This window comes from Zootoca vivipara, chromosome Z2 (assembly GCF_965207765.1).
Source record: "Zootoca vivipara chromosome Z2, rZooViv2.hap1.1, whole genome shotgun sequence".
NCBI lineage: Eukaryota > Metazoa > Chordata > Lepidosauria > Squamata > Lacertidae > Zootoca > Zootoca vivipara.
The window spans coordinates 16,783,765-16,805,131 of record NC_142585.1 but is presented as its reverse complement, the minus strand read 5'-3'; the positions used below and the strand labels follow the sequence as shown (position 1 = coordinate 16,805,131).

Here is a 21,367-nt window from a genome sequence, read left to right as displayed (position 1 = left end):
CTTTATCTGCAAAAAACTTTGCAAAAGCATTGCAGGAGAAATTGGGGTCCCTACCAGGCCCCGATGACGAAGGTGGTTCTGATAGATTGTGAACCACCTGGAACAGTCTCCTGCTGCTGTTTTCTGCAGATGTGATAGAAACAGTGAAGAAGGTCCTCTTCGCCGTCACCATTGCCACTTGGTAGGCTCAAAGTTGAGCTCTAAGCCCATGTCCAGTCTGATTCAGAATCAGCACCTACAGTATGAATTACTGGCTTAGCCTCATGGTCTGGTCTGGTCTTGTTTTGCCCTTGCCCCTGAAAAATGGTGCTGTAGTTTTCTGGGAGTCCATTTTCATACCACCCACTGCCTAGGCCAGAATGACACTTTGTCACTATGATTGGAAAGGTTTGAAGTATACTTAAAAACCATTCTCTCTATAGACGTCTTGAGCGGCAAAGAGGGTTTAAAACCCATTGAGCAGTGGGGAGCTACTTACACATTTTGGGCTGGGAGTGAACAACCACCAGATCATTTCTGAATAAGAAGGGCCTGGGTGGGCTATTTGTTTCTTATGGATCTGTGCTTTCTGCACTTTGAAGAGGTGTGTGTGTGTGTGTGTGTGTGTGTGTGTGTGTGTGCATTCCCATCCCCTTGCTTAAAAATAAAATATCAACAATATTCATAAATGTCAGCTGTTTTGGCCTAGTAAACCAGTGGCAACCTCATATTGGAGATTGTAATAGGGCTGTGGAAAGGAGGTAAACTCTGATACCTACTTGGCCTAACCACTTTAACAGGAATGTACACTGTGAAGCTCCTCCTCATACGTTATTGGGCTCCAGTTTCCACCCGCCTCAATCAGCATGACCGATATCCAGGAATGGTGTGATTTCTAGTCCCACCTGGAGGACCACACATTATCCAGCCCTGTTCCAGAATGCTGATGAGTTTCACATCATCACATCTGTTGTTATCAATGTTAATGGCTGCTAATCCTGGTGGTTGCATTAAGCACAAGAAAGAGGTATCAGTGGGCTTTGCACAACTAAGATTTGCCAAAGTGGGGTGGGGGTCCCCAAAGGGAAGCACCCCAATAGGCATAGCATCCAGGTGCATTCCAGGTAGCTTTGGACAAAGGGTATCACACACTGAAATGTATTACTTATACTACAGCTAAAACAGCTCTCCCAAGCTTACCTTTGATTAACTCAGAAATTTACAGACTTCCTCTTCCTTCTTTTTGAGCCAATCCAGAGGCTCTGAAAAATGTCCCTACCTGTCACCATTACCCATTCTCTACCCTCAGAGGTCCTCAGACTTCAGAGCACACACCCCTATTATATCTTTGTCTCCAAGTAGTGGTGGTAATAGGAGGGAAAGGAGCAAAGAAAGGAAAGGCAAATGGTCCCCCCCCTTTGCTCTCTCTCTCTGTCCCTCTCCTCATCACCATGACAGCATGCTGCATCACAGAGAACCATGAAAGATGTAGTTCTTCCAAGGGCTGTTGAAATACTTCACTGTGTGCATCTGGGCCTGACTTGAGCAAAATTGCCAGACTCCCAACTTAATACTCTTGTCGTTCATTAGAAGACCCGAGATCTTTGTTAGAGCTGCCACTGAAATCTCACCCAAAAGCAACGTTTGGAATGAATTGGTGGGGCCTTCCTCAGGCTAAACATCTGAATTTCAAAGCAAGTCAAAGCAATTTTGACATTTCTCAAGAGGGTGGAATGGGTTCTGCACAAAGCTAGTTTGTCATTGGATTTTGCCAAAAGAGAAAGCCCGCTTTGATTGAAGCCACATAAGTTGAAATGTTGCCTGTTCTGCTGCAAGGTGATGAAACTGGGCCATGTGTTGAGCTACTGACATGCTATAAACTCCCAGACCACCAAGCATCTGGCAGGCAAAACAGAGCCTTTGATGAGATCTGTAGCAGCAACTAAAGTCATTGCCTGACTCTTTCTCAAATTATAAATGAATTCTCTGTCACAAATTTCCAAGGTTGGATCTGGAATTAGGGTAAGGTGAAATCAGTTAACTGCCTGTAATACTGGTCTCAGGGGGAATGTGTCAAGGGGTGTGATGGAAATACCTATCAATTTTGGTTCTCTCAATTTCTCATTTTCCCAACCTTAAATTCAGTTCTATGGCAATTTCTTTTTTAAAACCTCATGATAATTCATCAAAAGTAAAGTATTAACGATGTGGAAACCACAGAGCCTAGACCTTGCCGATCAGAAGGTCTGCAGTTCAAATCCCCACAATGGGGTGAGCCCGTTGCTTGGTCCCAGCTCCTTAGCAGCTCCTTAGCAGTTCGAAAGCACATCAAAGTGCAAGTAGATAAATAGATACCACTCCGGTGGGAAGGTAAACGGCGTTTCCGTGTGCTGCTCTGGTCCACCAGAAGCGGCTTAGTCATGCTGGCCACATGACCCAGAAGCTGTCTGCAGACAAGCGCCGGCTCCCTCAGCCTATAGAGCGAAATGAGCGCGCAACCCCAGAGTCGTCTGCAACTGGACATAACAGTCAGGGGTACCTTTACCTTTTCCTTTTTAAAATCTTTATTAGTTAGCTTACAACATTCCAGTAAGTAGAGATTCTGAAGGATAGCTGTGTTTCTATTTGCATATTGTTTTAAAAAGTGTGAATTTGGTAGGTTCACCTTTAAGTGCTAACTGAATCAAATTTAACTCTCATTTGTAGATGGGCTGCCTATTCAACTATCCCCCCAATAGCTGGAACAAATAATACAAACATCTTATCTTTATTTGTAATACTAGTAATACTGCTCTGCATATGACCAGCATTACATGATTTATCTTCTTTTCTTTTTGCTGTAAAGTTTACAACATCCATACCCATTCAACAAAAGGTGTGCCCATGAGTGTCTTTAAATGTGCCCTCTCATATGTGGCAGGAAAAAATACATGAAGACTGTGCTTCAGAGTTGTGAAATAGGTTAAGATTCTGGTATTCCATATCTGAGCAAATAGCAGTAGGTCACTAAACTTGTTCCTCACAGGGATTTGCCATTTGGCCTTGGACCAGCCTCAGAAACATCTCAGGAATTTCAAGTAGAGAATCTGAGGATTTTGGTAAGGCCTGCATAACTTCCCAGAGAGTTTCTGTACAGCCATCCCTTTAACATCCCAAGGCGACTATACTCTTTTTCTGAGGATTGCTGTCAGTGTAAGATTGCAACTTTAGAGATTGTATCACAATCTAGATTACAATTTAGAACTGTCTGAGAGCTATTACAAACAGTGCTTATACCAGAAGGAACTTCCCTTAAGGCATCATTGCTTTCCTCCACCCACTTTGATTCTCTTTGCTATGAGATGAAGGTGAGACCCAACATATGCTCTGCATATCATGTGCTTGCTCGCGTACCCAAGCATACTGTCACTCCTCGTTACACTAGAAGTCTCTTGAGCACAAAGGGAAGTGGAGTTTCAGCGGATTGGAAATGCATGCTTCACCGAGTGCACTGGCAAGTTAGTGACCATCTGCAACAGACGCCAAGGGTGATGGGTTGTTGCTGGGTTGCTGTTGTTGTTTTGTTTGTTTGTTGTTTCTTCTTCTTGCTTAACATTAAATTTTGAAGACATGTAAAAAACAAAGTATTTCTAAGCAGCTGAATATAAAGCACGTCAAACACATCTGGCATCAAAACCCTTCTGGAATTGATTGGAATCTGGATTAATTTAGACAGGAGTTTACTTGTGATAAGTTACTAAGCATCTTTTAAATAGCATCCATGGTTAAGAAAGCTGTATGTGAAGCAGAGAAGTCAGGAGTCCAGATTTCTCCTCTGCCATAAGAAAACATGATAGCCTTAGGCAAGTCACATTAGGCTCAGCCTTGCATCGGCAATCATTCCTTGTAAGAGCAAACGCAAGTGATTCAGTGTCGAACAGTTCGGAAGTACGATGGAGCCACACACACAAAAAGACTGGTTCCTACATACTTCAGAGATCCGCTAGCTATCCAGAAGCATATACGTTTGTAATTAAAATCAAAACAATACAGAGAAAGAAGGGAAGGGTCAAAAGGAGCCAGAAATTAGGGGTAGTGTGACAATCAGTTAAGTCTATAGTTTAGAGTGGCTGAGGTGTAAATGTTAGAATGTAAACAGAAAGGGGAAGGGTTATAGTTAGAAAAATTGGCCTGCTCACTTTAACACTGAGATGGGGAGCCTTGGTTCTAGGGGCTATATGTAGCCATCTAGGAACCTCTACCTGGTCTTCAGGAGTCTCCCGAAGCAAAAACCCCTCTGCAAGCTACCCACCCCACTCCCCAGAACACACCCCTCATTAGCCCTACTCTGCACTGTTCATGAATGTTTTTATTGGATACTGTGTCCTTGAGGTGTAATGATGCCGCTTTCCTTTCCTTGCAGTGTCCTTGTGTGTATGTATACAGAGAAACCGCTGGCTTTTGCATGACAAGAATGTAGCCTACTATATAAAGCTAAGAGTCTGAGCAGTATTTATTTGCTTGTTACTTTTCTTACAGAGTGGCCCAAAGCAACATAAATTAAGAGCAAATAAGAGCAACCAAGTAAAAAACCTAAAACTAAAATCTATACGGCTGTAAACCTAAAAACAGTGCACAGGTAAAAAGGCAAGGCTTATAAGTCCCACCCCAACTAAAAGAGGCCCCAATGCCACTTTTCAAATTAAGGGCTAAAAGCCTGGGTAAATATGAAATATTTGTATTGCAACTAAAAATAAAGACAGCAACTGCAATACCACCCTGGAGGGGACATTCCACAAATGGGGGACCACCTCTGGAACCACCCATGGAGGAGGCATATGAAAAAAGGCATTAGAGGATTATTGCAGGCTCCAGATGACATCTTGTGAGAAGAAACTGTCCTTGAGGTACTGGGGTCCTGAGCCATATAAGGCTTCCATTTCTTTTCTTACTTTTGCCACTTGGTTCATCCACTACCAGTATGTAACCCCAGAATTTTGCTGCAGGGGAATGCAGCTGTCAGACTGAACAGAATTTCCCCCTCCTTGCTTTAACAGTTTCCATTGAGTATCCTGGATGGGAGATATATGCCGTGAGGTTAACCACTTCTCAGCACTATATGGAAATATTTTAAAAATAAAGGAAGGGGCAGCTTTCTGCTTTCCTATGCCTTAGAACAGGGGTAAGAAGTTACATCTGGATCTATTGGATAGTTTGCAGTTGATTGGCAAGGATGCTTAACAATAGCAGCAGCTGTGGGTGGAGAAGAAATTCAATTCAGTATGCATTGAAAGCCAGATCTATCAATTTCACACTTTCCTAAATGGTATGCTAACAGAAAGACAGCTATTCTTTGAAATTCACACTTATCTGAATTCTGCAATGCATTTCTCCAACCAAACAATCTTTACAAAAATGCATGTATTAAGGGAAGGCATGGCATGCATAACCATGGATATATTAATGAAAATAACATACAAAGATGCACTATACTAGGGAAAGTGGCTTGCAAACACATTTTATGTATTAGTTAAAACAGCATATAAAATTATATTTATTAGAAAAAATTCACACTAGAATGCTGCTGAATTTTCATAAAGTTTTTTATCACAAATGGTTGCAAAATATGGAGTTCTGAACTTAAAACTGATAAAATGAGAATGTAAGAGAACTGAAATTGACAGATCCTTCCAACCCTAGCAGCAATAAAATTATTCCACTTCCTCTGTTTCCCTATACTATTGCAAAAAATGAAGAATGCTTGGGTTGACCTGGAATTATTTTCATGTGTGTGTGTGTCCTGCCTTTTCCCCTGATGGGACTCAAAGCAAAAAAACACAACTACTGATGAAAGCATAGAAAGAGCAATCATTTAAAAACAATTGAACATTCATAGAATTAAACTATATACATATGTTAAATCTATTAAAACTATGCCAATCATTGCAATAAAAACAGCATGGAACATAGTTCTCTCCTCTCCCCCCCCCCCGCAAAAAGTTTTTCCCCCCTTTGAAACCATTTGGTAGTTCAGGCTGAGAGAGAACATCTGACCTGGTTGAGTCAATGAACTTCATTGGATCTTCCTATTCTCATGTCAACATTCAGTTCTGGTACACAAAAGAAATTGGGGGGGGGGATTCTCTATGCCTTTTGCACCTAGCTATGTTTGGTAGATCTCTAGATTCTAGTAAGAAAGCAAAGTCAATCCCACAAGCAGAAGTCTGTCACTCCATCTTAGAATCCTCTGTCCTCCCTCACTATACGGCTATAAAAATCTAGTGATTGAAGCTAGAAGCCCTTTAGCAGTCTATAGCATAGCAGGAGAAGGCCACAGGTGAATTGAAAAAGGTGCCCTTTCTGAAACTCACTGTAACTGCACAAAGCCTGAACAGGACAACAAGAATGAAACTGCTTGCAATGGAAAGGAGGATTAGATAGGCCATAGCTATCTTTGGAGACCTAATAATGGTGTATAAAATTATGCATGGTGTGCAGAACTGTAGCTGGGGAGTGGGGGAAATCTCCCTCTATGAACGCTAGAGCTTGTAGACATCCAATGCAGTTGACTGATGGTAGATTTACAAAAGAAAGTACATCTTCACACAGTGTGTAATTAAACTGTGCAGTTTGCTCTACCAAGTAGTTGAGATAGTCACTAACATGGATGGCTTTAACAGAAGATAAGACAAATTGCCATATTTTTCGGTCCATAAGACACATCTATTTTTTTAAAGAGGAAGAGGAGGAGGAGGAGGAGGAGGAGGAGGAGGAGGAGGAGTTTGGATTTGATATCCCGCTTTATCACTACCCGAAGGAGTCTCAAAGCGGCTAACATTCTCCTTTCCCTTCCTCCCCCACAAACAAGAAAAAAAAATATTCTGCCTCAAACCTGGCAGTGGCGGCTGCGGAGGAGGAGAGAGCAGCTTTTGGGCTGCATGCCCCCCCCCCTCCGCAGCCGCCAGCAGCAAAGGGGCAGTGGGGAAACGTTCCTCCTTCCTCCCCTGCCCCTTTGCCGCTGGCTTTAAAGAGCTGGGGAGAAGGGGAGGATGCTATGGTCTGTCTCTTCTCCCCACCTGGCTTTAAAGCATGGGGGGGAATCACCCTGACGCTGTGCACAAAGCTAGCGGTTCTCCCCCTGCTTACTTTAAAGCCAGCTGGGGAGAAGGGACAGACCATAACATCCTCCCCTTCTCCCCAGCTGGCTTTAAAGTAAGGGGGGGAGAACCGCTAGCACCCCACACAGCATTAGGGCAGCTCTCCCCTTTTGGGCTGCTAGGTTCCTGCAGGGCTCATCCTATATTCTAGATATGCAGCCTCTTATAACAAAGAACCTCAGAATTTAAGTAGTAGTTGGATGGGGCCCTGCATCAAATAGAGAGCTAGACGACCTCTGAAGTATATTTCAGGTTTAAAATCCAGTGATTCTAGGTCAAATGTCAAAGCTTTCCCCCCCATTAGTTTAGCTGTGATCAACTGCCCTTCCAGCTCCCCCCCCATAACTTCATCAGTGGTCAGTTCACTTGGCTGCACCCCATAGCTGCCAAGTTATCCCTTTTTTTAAAGGGATTTTCTCTTATGCTGAATAGGCTTCCTCGCGAGAAAAGGGAAAACTTGGCAGCTATGCTGCACCCCTTCCCAAAAGGCTCTTCCCTTCTCACTCTGCATCCATTCCAGCTAGTCTAGGTGTATGTAACTTAATTATAGAACAGCACGAAAGTGCTCCTATTCTTTTTGTTTCATGTCTCTCAGATTCCAAGCCATTGCTGACCATAGCTGCCAAGTTTTCCCTTTTCTCGCGAGGAAGCCTATTCAGCATAAGGGAAAATCCCTTAAAAAAGGGATAACTTGGCAGCTATGTTGCTGACTCAAGTGCTTTGGCCAAAAGGTAATGTTGCAAGAAATTAAGAACCATTCCTACCGGGGTTTGACACCATCTCCTGGCCAGTTTGGCTCTATGTACTGATCTTCCAGTTGTCACCCTATTTATTTGCCAGATACCCACTCAACTGGCCTTAGAACTAGCCCTGGACTCATTCAGGAGGGGTGGCATCTTGGGGAAAGTTGGCAGAACCAGCTGGTGAGGATACACTTATATGGGCTGTGAATTTAAGAGAGCTATAACTCTCAGTCTGGACGACAGCTCCTGCATATTAACAGGTTGTCTCAGAATGAGTGTATAAGAAGAAACAGGTCTTCATTGTTCTAAGAGCCTGCATATAAAAGATAACCATTTGTTGGCAAATCCCCCCCCCCCCCGCAGATCCTTCCATTCCTTATCTAAGCATTAAAATTGGGATATTTCAAAGAGGAACTGGGTGTTCATCCTAGCCAGATAAGGCTTTTTCCATGGCCAGGAATCTGGAGAACTTAGTCAGATTTCTCCCTTCCCCAGCCCCAAGGACCAACCCTTAAATTTTTAACTGAATGTCAAACCATTACAAGTAAAATGAATGAAGTGTGTGCAGAAGTAATTTGAGAAAATTATGATTGTCTGCTAATTAATCCAGTTTATTTTTTAATGAAAGAATTTTCGTGCAATCATTTATCATAAATATTCTTGGGATGCATGCATCTTTAGGACACTTGTACAATATCTGTCATTTTGTAATTACAGCGGTACCTCGGTTTATGAACACAATTGGTTCCGGAAGTCTGTTCATAAACTGAAGCGTTCATAAACTAATTAATCCAGTTTATTTTTTAATAAAAGAATTTTCTTGTAATCATTTATCATAAATATTCTTGGGATGCATGCATCTTTAGGACACTTGTACAATATCTGTCATTTTGTAATTACAGTGGTACCTCGGTTTATGAACACAATTGGTTCCGGAAGTCTGTTCATAAACTGAAGTGTTCATAAACTGAAGCAAACTTTCCCATTGAAAGTAATGGAAAGTAGATTAATCTGTTCCAGATGGTCCATAGAGTACTTAAACTGAAGCGAACCTTCCAATTGAAAGTAATGGAAAGTGAATTAATCCGTTCCAGATGGGTCCGCGGAGTACTCAACCTGAAGCGTACTTAACTCGAAGCATGGGTGTAATTGGTTCCGGAAGTCTGTTCATAAACTGAAGCGTTCATAAACTGAAGTGAACTTTCCCATTGAAAGTAATGGAAAGTGAATTAATCTGTTCCAGATGGGTCTGTGGTGTTCGTAAACCGAAAATTCATAAACTGAGGTGTTCATAAACCGAGGTTCCACTATATGCAGAATGGCTTTCCCCCTCAAGTCATATTAATCACAATTCTGACTGCATCATGGCGTTTAGACCCTGATTCAGACAACAAAAACTTCACCTCCCTTTGAAGAAGCAGAGAGAAAGTATGCTATCTAGCCTCCTTTACCAAAATGGCACAGTTGGGAGAGAGAACATGTATCAGGCACATCTGGCTCACTTAAATAGGAGCAAAGGTCCCTTCAATCCCCCCCCCAAATAAAATAAAATATTTGCTCCACCCCCAAGTTGATGGGCATTGCCATTCAAATGGTGTGCATGTTCCATGTATTGAGACTGATTATGTGGGGTGGAGCTTGCCTGCCCCCAATACTGGCACCCCAGCTCACATACAAAGTAATTTTGTAATTTTTATTGAAATTGGCACCCCTTCAAATCCCTGCATCAGCTCTGGACAATCAGCAGTGTTTCTATTCCTGTTAGGCTTCTGACAAAGACTGTTATTCATCTCACTGTCTGCTGTTTAATGCAATTAGTGCAATTATTTTGGCAATTTACACAAGTTACAAATTTAACATAAATTATTATGCAGGGTCCAGGCTACGTCTTACAGGGAGAAGCAGTCCTTGAGGTATTGCAGTCCTGAGCCTTTTACAAATTTATAGGTCAAAACCAGCACTTTGAATTGGGCCCAGAAACTAATTTGCCGCCAGTACAGTCAGGCCAGGAATGGCATTATATGCAATTATGACACTATGATGATACTGATAATACCATGTTCCAAATCCCTGGATGACATCTCTCAGTGGTTTCATATAGAAATTAAATAGCATAGAAGACAGAATGGACTCTTGGGGAGCCCAAAGCCACAGAGCTGATCACGGACTCCTAGTGCTACTTTCTAGTGACACTGCAGGCAGAAGTCAAGTACTGCCAAAGCCCAAGTCCTTGAGTTGCTCCAGAAGAGCACCATGATCAATGATGTCTGAAGTCTTTGACAGATCAAGGAGAACTGACAACATTGCATTCTCTAGCCATTCCATGCACAATTTACTTTTTTTTAAACTAAAAAGTCATAAATGCCTTTCCTTGTAGGAGGGTTGCTTCATCCTGTTGATCATTTTGATTGCCCTTTCCTGGACCTATTTCAGCTCCACAATATCCTTTTTGAGGCGAGACAACTAGAACCGTACACAGTATTTATGTAGGGTGTGTTGTGTATTGAGTCAAAGGATTTTATATCTGTATTATTATTGTCTGTATTTGCATTAGGATAAAGTAACTGCCTTTTGGTTCCAGAGGGTACAGCTACTATTGGTTCATTTAAGCTGCTGTATTTGGATCCTCTGTCTTATTGGTTTCCTCCAAAAGGCAGCACTGTGATTGCTTGATATTGTTCCCTCCAAAATGTATCCCTTTCTAGCTAGTCCCCTGTCCCTATTAATGTAGCTTTCCTCTCCTCAGTCTTCAGTCTTGTTCACTTTAATAAAGAGCTGTTACTAGAGAACTGTCTCCAGCATGTTTTGTCAAGAGAGCTGAAATCACAAACCCCACGTCACAACAACTGGCGACGAAGGTGGGATCCGGAATGCTGAGGAGCGGTTAAACACAACCCTGCCTCAGAGTCCGGATTGCAGCTGAGAACAAGACTCACTGGCCAGCTAAGACGACCCTGCCCGCTAGGACAATGGAGAGTCCAAGGGTATTGGAGCCCTTCCAGCCATCAGAGCCCCACACCTGGGAAGACTACGTCGAACGCTTCGAGTTCTTTGCAGTGGCTCAAGGGATCACCGATGCCAGCAAAAGAAGGGCCACATTCCTGAGCTACTGTGGGCCCGAGACCTTCAAGCTGGCCAAGGCATTACTTGCTCCAGCGAAGCTGAGTGAGACATCTCTCAAAGATATTCTTGCCTGCCTAACAAGCCACTTGGCGCCTACTGAGACCAAGATGGCCCGGCGGATGGAGTTCCATAAGAGGCAGCAGCATGCTGGGGAGTCTGTATCCACATTTCTGGCTGAACTCCGGAAGCTCGCTCAGCACTGCGGCTTCCAAAATCTGGAAGAGACTCTCCTGGATCGGTTTATTGGTGGTCTGAGCAGCAAGAAAGCCAGAAGACGCATCGTGGCTAAAGAAGAGGTTACCCTTGCTTCAGCCTTGAAAGAGGCCACCGCCACGGAGAATTATGAAAGAGAGGAGCTTGATGCCAGTCGCAAGGCCACTAAGCCACAGATAGAAGTTGCGCATGCCATGGACGAGCTAGAGGCTACTCCGAGCCAGAGCCCAGTCCGTGGGGTCGAGTCGGTGCGTCAGGCCTGCACAGTGCACAGAGATCGCCGAGGCAGTTGCCCAGGTTGTGGCGGAAACCATGAAAGGAAGAGTTGTCGTTTCAGGGATGCTATCTGCCGGACGTGCGGAAAGACGGGTCACATCGCCAGGGTCTGTAGATCGGCGGCGGCGGGAGCGACAGGAGCACCTAGACTGGAGCATCGCAGACCGCCCACAGCAACTCGTTTTCTAAAGGACTGCCACTACGTAACGGAGATCAACGGGAGGGCCGTGCAGTTTCCAGCGCAAAGCAAGGCACACGTCAAGGTGAAGATTGAGGGTCAGCAGTGCGACATGGAGGTGGACTCCGGATCCGCATTCACCATCGTGTCGGACCAGACCGCGAAGACATTCTTCCCCAGGGGTAAGTTGCCCCCTCTGGAGCCCTTTCCGGCAACCTTGCAGTCGTACTCAGCAGGCCGCATCCATGTTATGGGAATGTGTGCCGTGAGAGTACAGTTCCGGGACAAACAGGCTGTACTCAAACTGGTGATTGCGAAGGGCAGTCGCCCCAGTCTCCTGGGCACTGACTGGTTCCCTGCCCTGGGACTGAGTATCTCAGGGCTTAATTCAATCCAAACCTGCCCTGAGATGAGTGAGGTATTATGCAAGGAATTTGCTGGTCTCTTTAATGGAAAACTGGGTTGTTATAAAGGGCCCCCAGTTGACTTCGAGTTGGACCCCGGGGTGGCTCCAATCCGACTCAAACCAAGGCGAGTGCCATTTGCACTGCAACCCAAGATCGAGGCAGAGCTGGATAAATTGGTCAAGCAGGGAGTTCTCTCACCCGTGGACTCTGCTAAGTGGGAGACTCCAATCGTCACACCCCTTAAAGCAAATGGGGAAGTCAGGATATGTGCAGATTACAAATGTACTATCAATAAGGCACTCAGGGGAAACTCATACCCCATTCCAGTCGTATCACATCTGTTGGCTAAACTGGCTGGGGGCAAGGTGTTCGCCAAAATTGACCTGGCACAAGCTTACCAACAGCTGCCAGTAACCCCACAATCAGCGGAAGCACAGACTATTGTCACACATAAAGGGGCGTTCAGAGTTAACAGATTACAGTTCGGAGTTTGTGTGGCCCCAGGGATTTTTCAAGGGCTCATGGAACGCCTGTTAAGAGGTCTGCCGGGGGTCTTGCCATTTTTTGATGATGTTTTGATTGCTGGAAAAGACCCACAGGAACTGGTTGCGCGTGTCCGTGCAGTGTTGCTCAAGTTCAAGGAGGTGGGGTTGCAACTGAAAAAAGAAAAATGCAGTTTTGGGGTGCCAACTGTGGATTTCTTGGGGTTTAAAATTGATGCATCAGGCATCCACCCCACAGATGCTAAGATTAAGGCCATCATCGAGGCACCACGACCACAGAACAAGACGGAGTTGCAGTCATTCCTGGGACTTATTAACTTTTATCATTCGTTCTTACCCCAGAAAGCTTCGGTAGCTGAACCATTACATAGACTATTGCAGAAAAAGAATGTGTGGCGATGGGGGCGGGAGCAGCAGAAGGCTTTTGACTCCTTGCGAGGAATGCTGAGTAGCAGGAGCGTCCTTGCTCATTATGATGAGTCAAAGCCGCTGGTCCTGGCATGTGATGCCTCTCAATACGGTCTGGGGGCTGTGCTGAGTCATAGGGAACCGGATGGGTCGGAAAAGCCCATCTCTTTCTATTCCCGTACGTTGTCGCCCACAGAGCGCAACTATGCTCAACTTGATAAAGAGGCACTGGCTATTGTGTCCGGAATCAAAAGGTTCTATGATTATTTGTACGGTCGCCATTTCTCCATTGAAACGGACCACAAACCACTGTTAGGGTTGTTCAACCCAAACAAACAAACGCCACAAATTCTCTCCCCCAGAATGTTGCGTTGGTCAATATTCCTGAATGGGTTCCAGTACACCTTGACCCATGTGCCGGGGAAACAGTTGTGCCATGCTGATGCGCTGAGTCGATTGCCCCTTCCTGGCGGGAGCAATGAGGATCCTGCTCCGGCGGAGCACATTATGATGCTAGAAACACTTCCGGGGGCTCCTGTAACAGCTACGGATATAGCTGAGAAAACTAGGAAAGATGCTGTTCTCTCCCGTGTGCTCACTTGGGTGGGGAGGGGGTGGCCAGGTGGTCCGCATGAAGAAAAATTCAGGCCTTATGCGACAAGGCAGCACGAATTGTCCATGCATAAGGGTTGTCTCCTATGGGGAGATAGGGTGATAATCCCAGCACCACTGAGAAACAGGGTTCTTGAGACGCTTCACATGGGACACCCGGGAATGGTCAGGATGAAGTCGCTAGCCCGATGTTATGTGTGGTGGCCTGGAATGGACCAGAACATAGAACAATGGGTACGAACATGCAAGGCATGCCAAGAGGTGCGGCCAGAAGTGGCCAGAGCACCAGTCCACTGGTGGGAGCAGTCCAGGACTCCCTGGAGCCGGCTGCACATAGATTTTGCTGGGCCATTCCAAGGAAAGGTCTTTTTGGTTATCGTTGATGCATATTCCAAATGGTTAGAAGTGGCGATGGTCCCTAGCATGGCATCAGCTGCCGTAATCAAGGTGTTGAGGCAGCTGTTTGCTACCCACGGGTTACCTGAGACCATTGTATCAGATAATGGGGCAGCTTTTGTATCCCAAGAATTCAGGGCATTCTTGGCTGATAACTTTATAAGAGGGGTCACATCCGCGCCCTTTCACCCATCCTCCAATGGGCAGGCTGAGCGCATGGTAAGAACAGCCAAAGAATCCATTGCGCGCTTAATGGAGGGTAACTGGTCGGCTCGCATTGCGCGAATGTTATTTTTGCAGCATGTGACGCCGTGTACTGCGACGGGCAAGTCGCCAGCCGAGCTGCTCTTAGGTAGAAGACTGGTAACGGTGCTGGATTATGTCCACCCAGATAAAATGCCAAACCGTAATTCAAGAGCAACCCCCCAGGCTGAGACTGACACAACAAGGTATCTCGCCCCTGAAGATCTGGTCTGGGTGAGGAACTATTCACGAGGTCCGCGGTGGGTGGCCGGTGTGATCACCCGGGCTAGTGGACCTGTGTCCTATTATGTGACCTTGGAAAATGGGCAAGTTTGGAAGAGACATATAGATCAGCTGAGGCGCCGGGCGCTCAGCAGGGAGGAGTCAGATAATTCATCCCTGGCTAATGACGCACAGCTGCAAGACCAGAGTGAAAATGGTCCAGAGGTACAGTCACCAGGGGCTTCAGCAAATGAACCAGGGTCTGCTAGTCCTCATGATGACGAGGTACAGGTCGGGGACCCTGAGATGTCTGGGACTCCATCTGTTCCTGATGAAACCCCTATAGCAGCCCCTCCACCACAGGTAACACCCAATCCAGAACCTGCAACACCTGTTGTCAGGAGATCAGGTAGAAGTTGTAGGACCCCACAGTACCTGAGGGATTACGTCTGCTGTGCTCACTAGGGGGGGAGGGGTGTTGTGTATTGAGTCAAAGGATTTTATATCTGTATTATTATTGTCTGTATTTGCATTAGGATAAAGTAACTGCCTTTTGGTTCCAGAGGGTACAGCTACTATTGGTTCATTTAAGCTGCTGTATTTGGATCCTCTGTCTTATTGGTTTCCTCCAAAAGGCAGCACTGTGATTGCTTGATATTGTTCCCTCCAAAATGTATCCCTTTCTAGCTAGTCCCCTGTCCCTATAAATGTAGCTTTCCTCTCCTCAGTCTTCAGTCTTGTTCACTTTAATAAAGAGCTGTTACTAGAGAACTGTCTCCAGCATGTTTTGTCAAGAGAGCTGAAATCACAAACCCCACGTCACAACAGGGTATATACTATACACTGTACACCATAGATTTGCATAACAACAATATGATACCAGCAGTTTTTATATGCATGTTTTAAATGAAAATCACAGCTGTTGGTAAGTCTGTTCAGTCTTGATACCATGAGTTGCAAGTAGGGAATCCTAACAAAATCCTAACAAAAATCCCTTCTCCAAACTGTAATTTGAAAGGCCGCATTGGCTGTTTTTATTGCAAATAGCAGCTAAGGAGAGTTCTTCCTCAGGAATGTGATAGGGAGAGAAATAGTCCTCCTCCCCATTCTTCATGGCTCTTGGTCTGAACAGGGTTTCCCTTTGATTGCTACTTGCATACCATTAAAAATACAAATCTTAGGGCATTCTAGGAAATTGTCATCACATCTGGTTTGGTTCTTCCATTATGATGATAAAAAAGAGAGGAAGAAAACAGTAATTGCGGAATTTCGTATCTTCTGTGCATCTACAATGCAAGAAATGAAAAAAGAAAGAAAGACATGGAGGAACTGAAGGATACATGCAGTACAAAATATGTAAATAAAAATGAAGAATTCTGCATTATGCCCACATCCAGAATGCATCCAGAATGCATTATACCCACATCCTCGTACTGACCAGATCCAGGCCTGGTTATTTTCAGCAAGCTGTGTCCTGTGCCTCAGACCAGACCCTAGGCTACTAATGCTTTCACCTTGGTGATAGAAGAACCTCTCCCAAGTAGCCAGCTGAGTAGAAGCATGACACCCCAGCTTTGGAATACCTCCCCAGAAAGGCTTGCCTGGTGTCATCTTTGTGGTCTTTTTAGTGCAGTTGATGACTTTAAAAAATAAACAAATCCCCCAGTCTCTCGAAAAAACCTTGCAATTTTAACAAGTACGTATTTGATTTTACTGCTTTTTATTCACTAATAATGATCTGTATACATTTGACTTATCAATACCTCTCCTACTTCTGTGTTGCAAATAAAGCTTTTGTGATATTATGGGTATTTTAACTGCCATTATTTTACTGGGTAACATATAAATACAGCAAGTAAAGAAAAAGATAAATATTTGGGTTTTGTGTAATAGATTGCCATGGCTACCTGCAGTTTTTGACACTAAATTAAAGGGACTGGATTTCATAACTGAGCCAAATTTCGAGTACATCACCCTTGTCTTGGCCTTTATTGATAGGACTCTCTGTGGTTGGGACCTTGCCCCAGTTTACAAAGGAGTTTTGAGCAGAAAGAAGATATTGATCTGGTATCACATGGATAGTGAAGGGACAGCAGGAGGAAAGAAACCTGAGCAATGGAGCTTTCTCTTTCCAATTGCACCATGGGCTAAGATGCATGTGGTGTGAGTGACAGCAGAATAAAGCCTAGGGAAGAAGCACAATTTCTCCATAAATTATGTCTGCGGCAACAAAACTCCCAAGGAAATCCAAGATAAATCTTGACTCACTGGCATTTATTACGCATCTAAACGAGATATGCCAGATGCTGAGGCGAGGAGGCGGGGGAAGATGGGGGTATCAACAATTACGTTCTCCTAACCATTTAAAAAAACACACATTCATTTTATGACACAACGTGCATGGAATCATTCATGTGACAGGTCATATGGATCCCAAATTGTGTAAGGAGTATAGTTTAGTGGTAGAGCACTTGCTTTACATACAGAAGGTAGTATGTTCAAACCCTGGCATATCGACATAGGGTTGGGAGCAGTTCCCTGTCTGAAACCCTGGAGAGCCATTGACAATTTAGACCAAGTATGGGGAACCTTTGGCCCTCCGGATGTTGCTGCTCCTATCAGTCCCAGCAAAGATGGCCAGGGATGGTGGGCATTGTATGAAGAGAGTGGTAAGTTGTGCTTGAAAGCCCTGCTCTTAATGTTCTCACCCTTCATTTGTTGAGTGGGAATGTCTGGAGCAGGTTTATGAGCATGTTCAACTAAGGCCACACCCACATAATGTGTCCACGCCATGCAATTATAGCACGTCAAGCGAAAACCCTTGACAGTTCCTAGGATTCTCCATGGCTGTTAAAATGGTATAATGGTGCTTTAAATGTATGGCGTAGATACGACCTCAATGCACTTACAATCACTCCAGGGATCAGGGGAAGATTTTTAGTACATTCTACAGAACGTGCTTACCATTCCCCTTCAGGCCTTCTCATTATATGTAGAAAGGTCAGCAGTGGAAAATAGGGGCGATGCAAATAGGGATGTTGGGGCAGGGTGGTGAGCATTCCCCGCTTTGCCACTTACTCATAATCAGAATTCCATGTTCAAGCATAAGACTATAGATTATTTTGCTAATTAGTCAATTTACGGAGGTGACATATAGCGTTCATGTGCCGAAATAAACACTTGTACATCACTGCATATCGGCATATAGGTCCTTTTTCTTCTGAAGGGAGATTGGTGTCATAACGGGGGAAGCTTCTGATGCAGGCCTTTGTTCGGCAACAATGAATCAGTTCTCAGGGAACACTCATGGCTGCATTGCACTATGCATTAATGACTTGGATTATTGGAGTGCTCTCTACATTCCACAAATGCTATTTTAAAAGCCATTTAATAAGAACAAAGGGTCAAGATTTCAGTATTTTCATGAGAGTACTGACCTGGGTGCAACACTTCAAAATCCCCAGCCACTTTTCATGGACAAGCAAAATGTGATCCAGATACTAATGTCAAAGCTTGCATGCTTTAACATTGTTTTTGGTTCATTGCCTATTTTTATCCTAAAAGAATAATGCATAGAACTTTTATTTGCATACAGTGGTACCTCGATTTACGTACTTAATCCTTTCCAAAGTACGTTCTTCAACCGAAACTGTTCTTAAACCGAGGCGCGCTTTCCTTAATGAGGCCTCCCATCGCCGGTGCCCTTCCACCGTTCAGCTTCCGTTCTTAGAATGAGGTAAAGTTCGCAAACCAGAGATTCGTAAACCAAATAGTTTGTAAACAGGGCTGTTCTTAAACCAAGGTACCACTGTACATGCAAACACACACACATTCAGAATTGTTCCCTAGGTTATGGAGGGGGTGGGGATCTAACACATGCTCTTTCTTATTCTCTCTTCCTTCCAATCCTTGCTCAAAACCCAGATTTTCAGTAAAGTTTTTGGCTTAATGCAATCTGGTGCCTTCAAAAAAGTCTCCCTAATTCTAAAGGCAATTAGAAGTAAGTGTGCACAGGATCACATCATTTGGCTTTGTTTCAATTCAAAATTAAAACCAGTCCCTGTGGCACTCCAGATGATATTGGAATCCCACTCCCTTCAGCCCTGACCATCTGCCATGTTGAATGGGGCTGACTGGAGCTGGAGTCCACCAATGACCACTCACCCTTTTCCAGATGGGTGATGGTTGCAACCCCCCTTGCTCCTAGCCATCCTCCCTGGGTGGTCAGAGCTTATGTTGCTAGCTGGCTAGCTGGTAATTTCCTTGGCTGGCCAGTCTGGGTATGATTGCCCGCCAAGACCTGAAGTTTAAATGGGCCATTCAGAGGCCCTTATGGCTGGTCAGTGCCTTGCTGGTTGGCTGGCCACTGTTCACTTTCATGCCTGGCTGGACAATGATGCATTTAATCCAGCTGCACTGGATGCCCTCGGCACCATTGGCAGAAGAAGCAAGCCCAGTGGCAATCTTAGGATGGTCACCTCTGTAGATCAGCATCTTGAGGGGGAGATAATTCTTGGCACAAACCTGACATGGTTTCAGTCCTCCGGGACGACACGTGAACTTTGCCTGAGCAACTAAAACAAAGCCAAATGTAATCCTGTGCATACCTTCTTGGGACTAAGCTCCTTCAGATTCAGTGGGGCTTGCTTCTTCAATATGCTTCTGCAATATGCATGAGAACTGGCTAAACAAAAATGCCCATCTCATATTCTCTCTTTTTTTCTTTGTTTCTTTTTCTTTTGTGTGTGTTAATCACTACACGACACTTGTGGTGTTGTGGAAATCACCATTAACTGTGAATGCAAGTTGTATAATTAATTGTCCAAATAATTTTGACAATTTGTTTTTTTAAAAAAATACTTTTCAATTATCTGTTTGCATGTTAAGGGCAGGTTGAAATATTTGATCTCGAATGCACCTTCTAGAACTCATTTTTATTCTGATCAGATGCAGTTGCTTCCTTTCTGAACCTATGGGAGACCTCAAGTGGAATTGGAGGGCCTCCAAAAAAAGTGCCCATTTATTATTTTTAATAAAGATTGTCCAAATCCACAAAGCTCAAGAGCTTAATTAAAGTCAGAGAGAAGGGTGGTGGGGAGGAGGAGGGAAAGAGAATCAAAAGGAATCCTACGAAAAATGAATACCAAATCAGCCTGAAGCTATCCAAGAAAAACCAAAGGGATCTGACACCAATATATGTGATTGATGCAAGGGATACGATATGTCAAGGAGAGAGGGGGCAGAGAGAAAAGAGAGAGAGTGGCAGAATGTCATATGAACACTACCCAGCATTGCAGAGCACATGACCAAAGAGCAAATCCTATATAATAAAGTCCCTGTGTCTCTGCGTCCAGATTCCTTGTGTCCCGTTTTCCGCGCTAATGTGCATGTGCCCCAGGGACACAGGGATTGGACAGCAGAGACTGCACGTGGCCGTTTGCGGTTGGTTGCAGCTCAAAGGCTTACAGGCTGAGGCAGCTCTCGGCTCCTCTTCCTGATCAGTTCCCAGCGTTTCTCAGCCTCCCCCCCCCAAGGCTACCGCCGTCTCACCACTTCTCTGCGTGCCTCCTCCAGCCACCCACAGTTGAGCAGGACGTGCTCCTGGCCCGCCACAGCCTGGCCCCTGGCAACGGCTGTCTCTAATAACACAGTGAGAGGAGGGGAAGGGAAAGGGGGGGAAACCACGGCAAACGGCTGCAACCGGCAGTCTCTAATAGACGTTGGGAGGAGGGGAAGGGAAAGGGAAACTACAACGCCCACAAAGCAAGGAGGGGCTCACAAGGGCTCAGAACGCGGAAGCTACCGCTTGGCATGCTGGGAGTTGTAGTTTTCAGCAGGAGGTTTCCCTCCAAATCGCTGTTCCTCGCCTCCCGACTGCTCTAACTCTCTCTCTCTCTCTCTCTCTCTCTCTCTCTCTCTCTCTCTCTCTCTCCCCACCCCCACCCCTCTGCCTAATGTGCCAACCGCTCCTGGCCGGACAAGTGCCTCACAAGCGTGAGGAGAAGGAGGCTGCTTTCAAAAACTTTGTAGCAGGTGAGAGGGAGGGAGGGAGGGAGGGGAAGAAATAGATATGAGGTATCATCCCATGACCCTTCGTGGGGAGGGGAAAGGACTCGAGGGGAGGGGAAACTGAAGCAGGTCGGGGAAGGAGGGTAGTGGGTTTGTGTGTGGGGAGATATTGAGGGGAAACTCAGACGGGAAAAGGGGTGGCGTGTGTGTGTATGTGTGTGTGTGTCACGCTGCGACTATTAAGGTGGGGGTGGGGAGGCATGTTGTGGCTGCTGAGATTGATATTGGGGGCGGGGAGGGTTGGGGAAAAATAATTGTCGTTCTGAGGGGGGAAGGGTGGATAGGGTGGCTCTGGAGAGAGGAAACTTGAGGTGCTGCAGCAGAGGGGGGAGGGAGGGAATATCATATGGGCTGCTGGGGGTTGGGCTGGATGACCCCTGGGGTTCCCTTCCAACTACCAACTACACAATTCTATGATAATTGGGGGGAGAGAGAAGCGAAGCAGAGATAGGTTAATGTTGGAGGTTTCCAAGCAGAGGTTGGATGGGGTTATCTGTCAGGGATGCTTTGGCTGAGACTCCTGCATTGCAGGGGGTTGGACTGGATGACCCCTGGGGGTACCTTTCAACTCTATACAATTCTACGATCACTGCACACCCATGTTCTCTAGCCACTGGCTCTGCAGGGATTCAGAGAGGAAACTTGAGGCGCTGCAGCAAGGAAGGAGGAACAGGGAAATACCTTATGGGTGGGCTGCAAGGGGATTGGACTGGATGACCCCTAGGGTTCCCTTCCAACTCTATACAATTCTATGATAATTGCACACCCATGTTCTCTAACCACTGGGATGTTCTAGCGCCCGTTTACTCAACGGGCTGAATTACACTAGTGTTATAATAGTTTCCTTATTTCTCCAACG

General features: G+C 45.2%; 1 long non-coding RNA gene across 1 annotated transcript in view; it reads right to left on the bottom strand.

Moving 5' to 3' along the window:
- LOC148686573 (uncharacterized) overlaps positions 1 to 20,163 on the bottom strand; it is a 77,742-nt gene extending 57,579 nt beyond the window's left edge. Inside the window, exon 1 of the long non-coding RNA XR_015948787.1 lies at positions 19,990 to 20,163. This is a non-coding gene — a long non-coding RNA (uncharacterized LOC148686573). The remainder of the gene's footprint in view (positions 1 to 19,989) is intronic.
- Between the last annotated feature and the right edge of the window lie 1,204 nt (positions 20,164 to 21,367).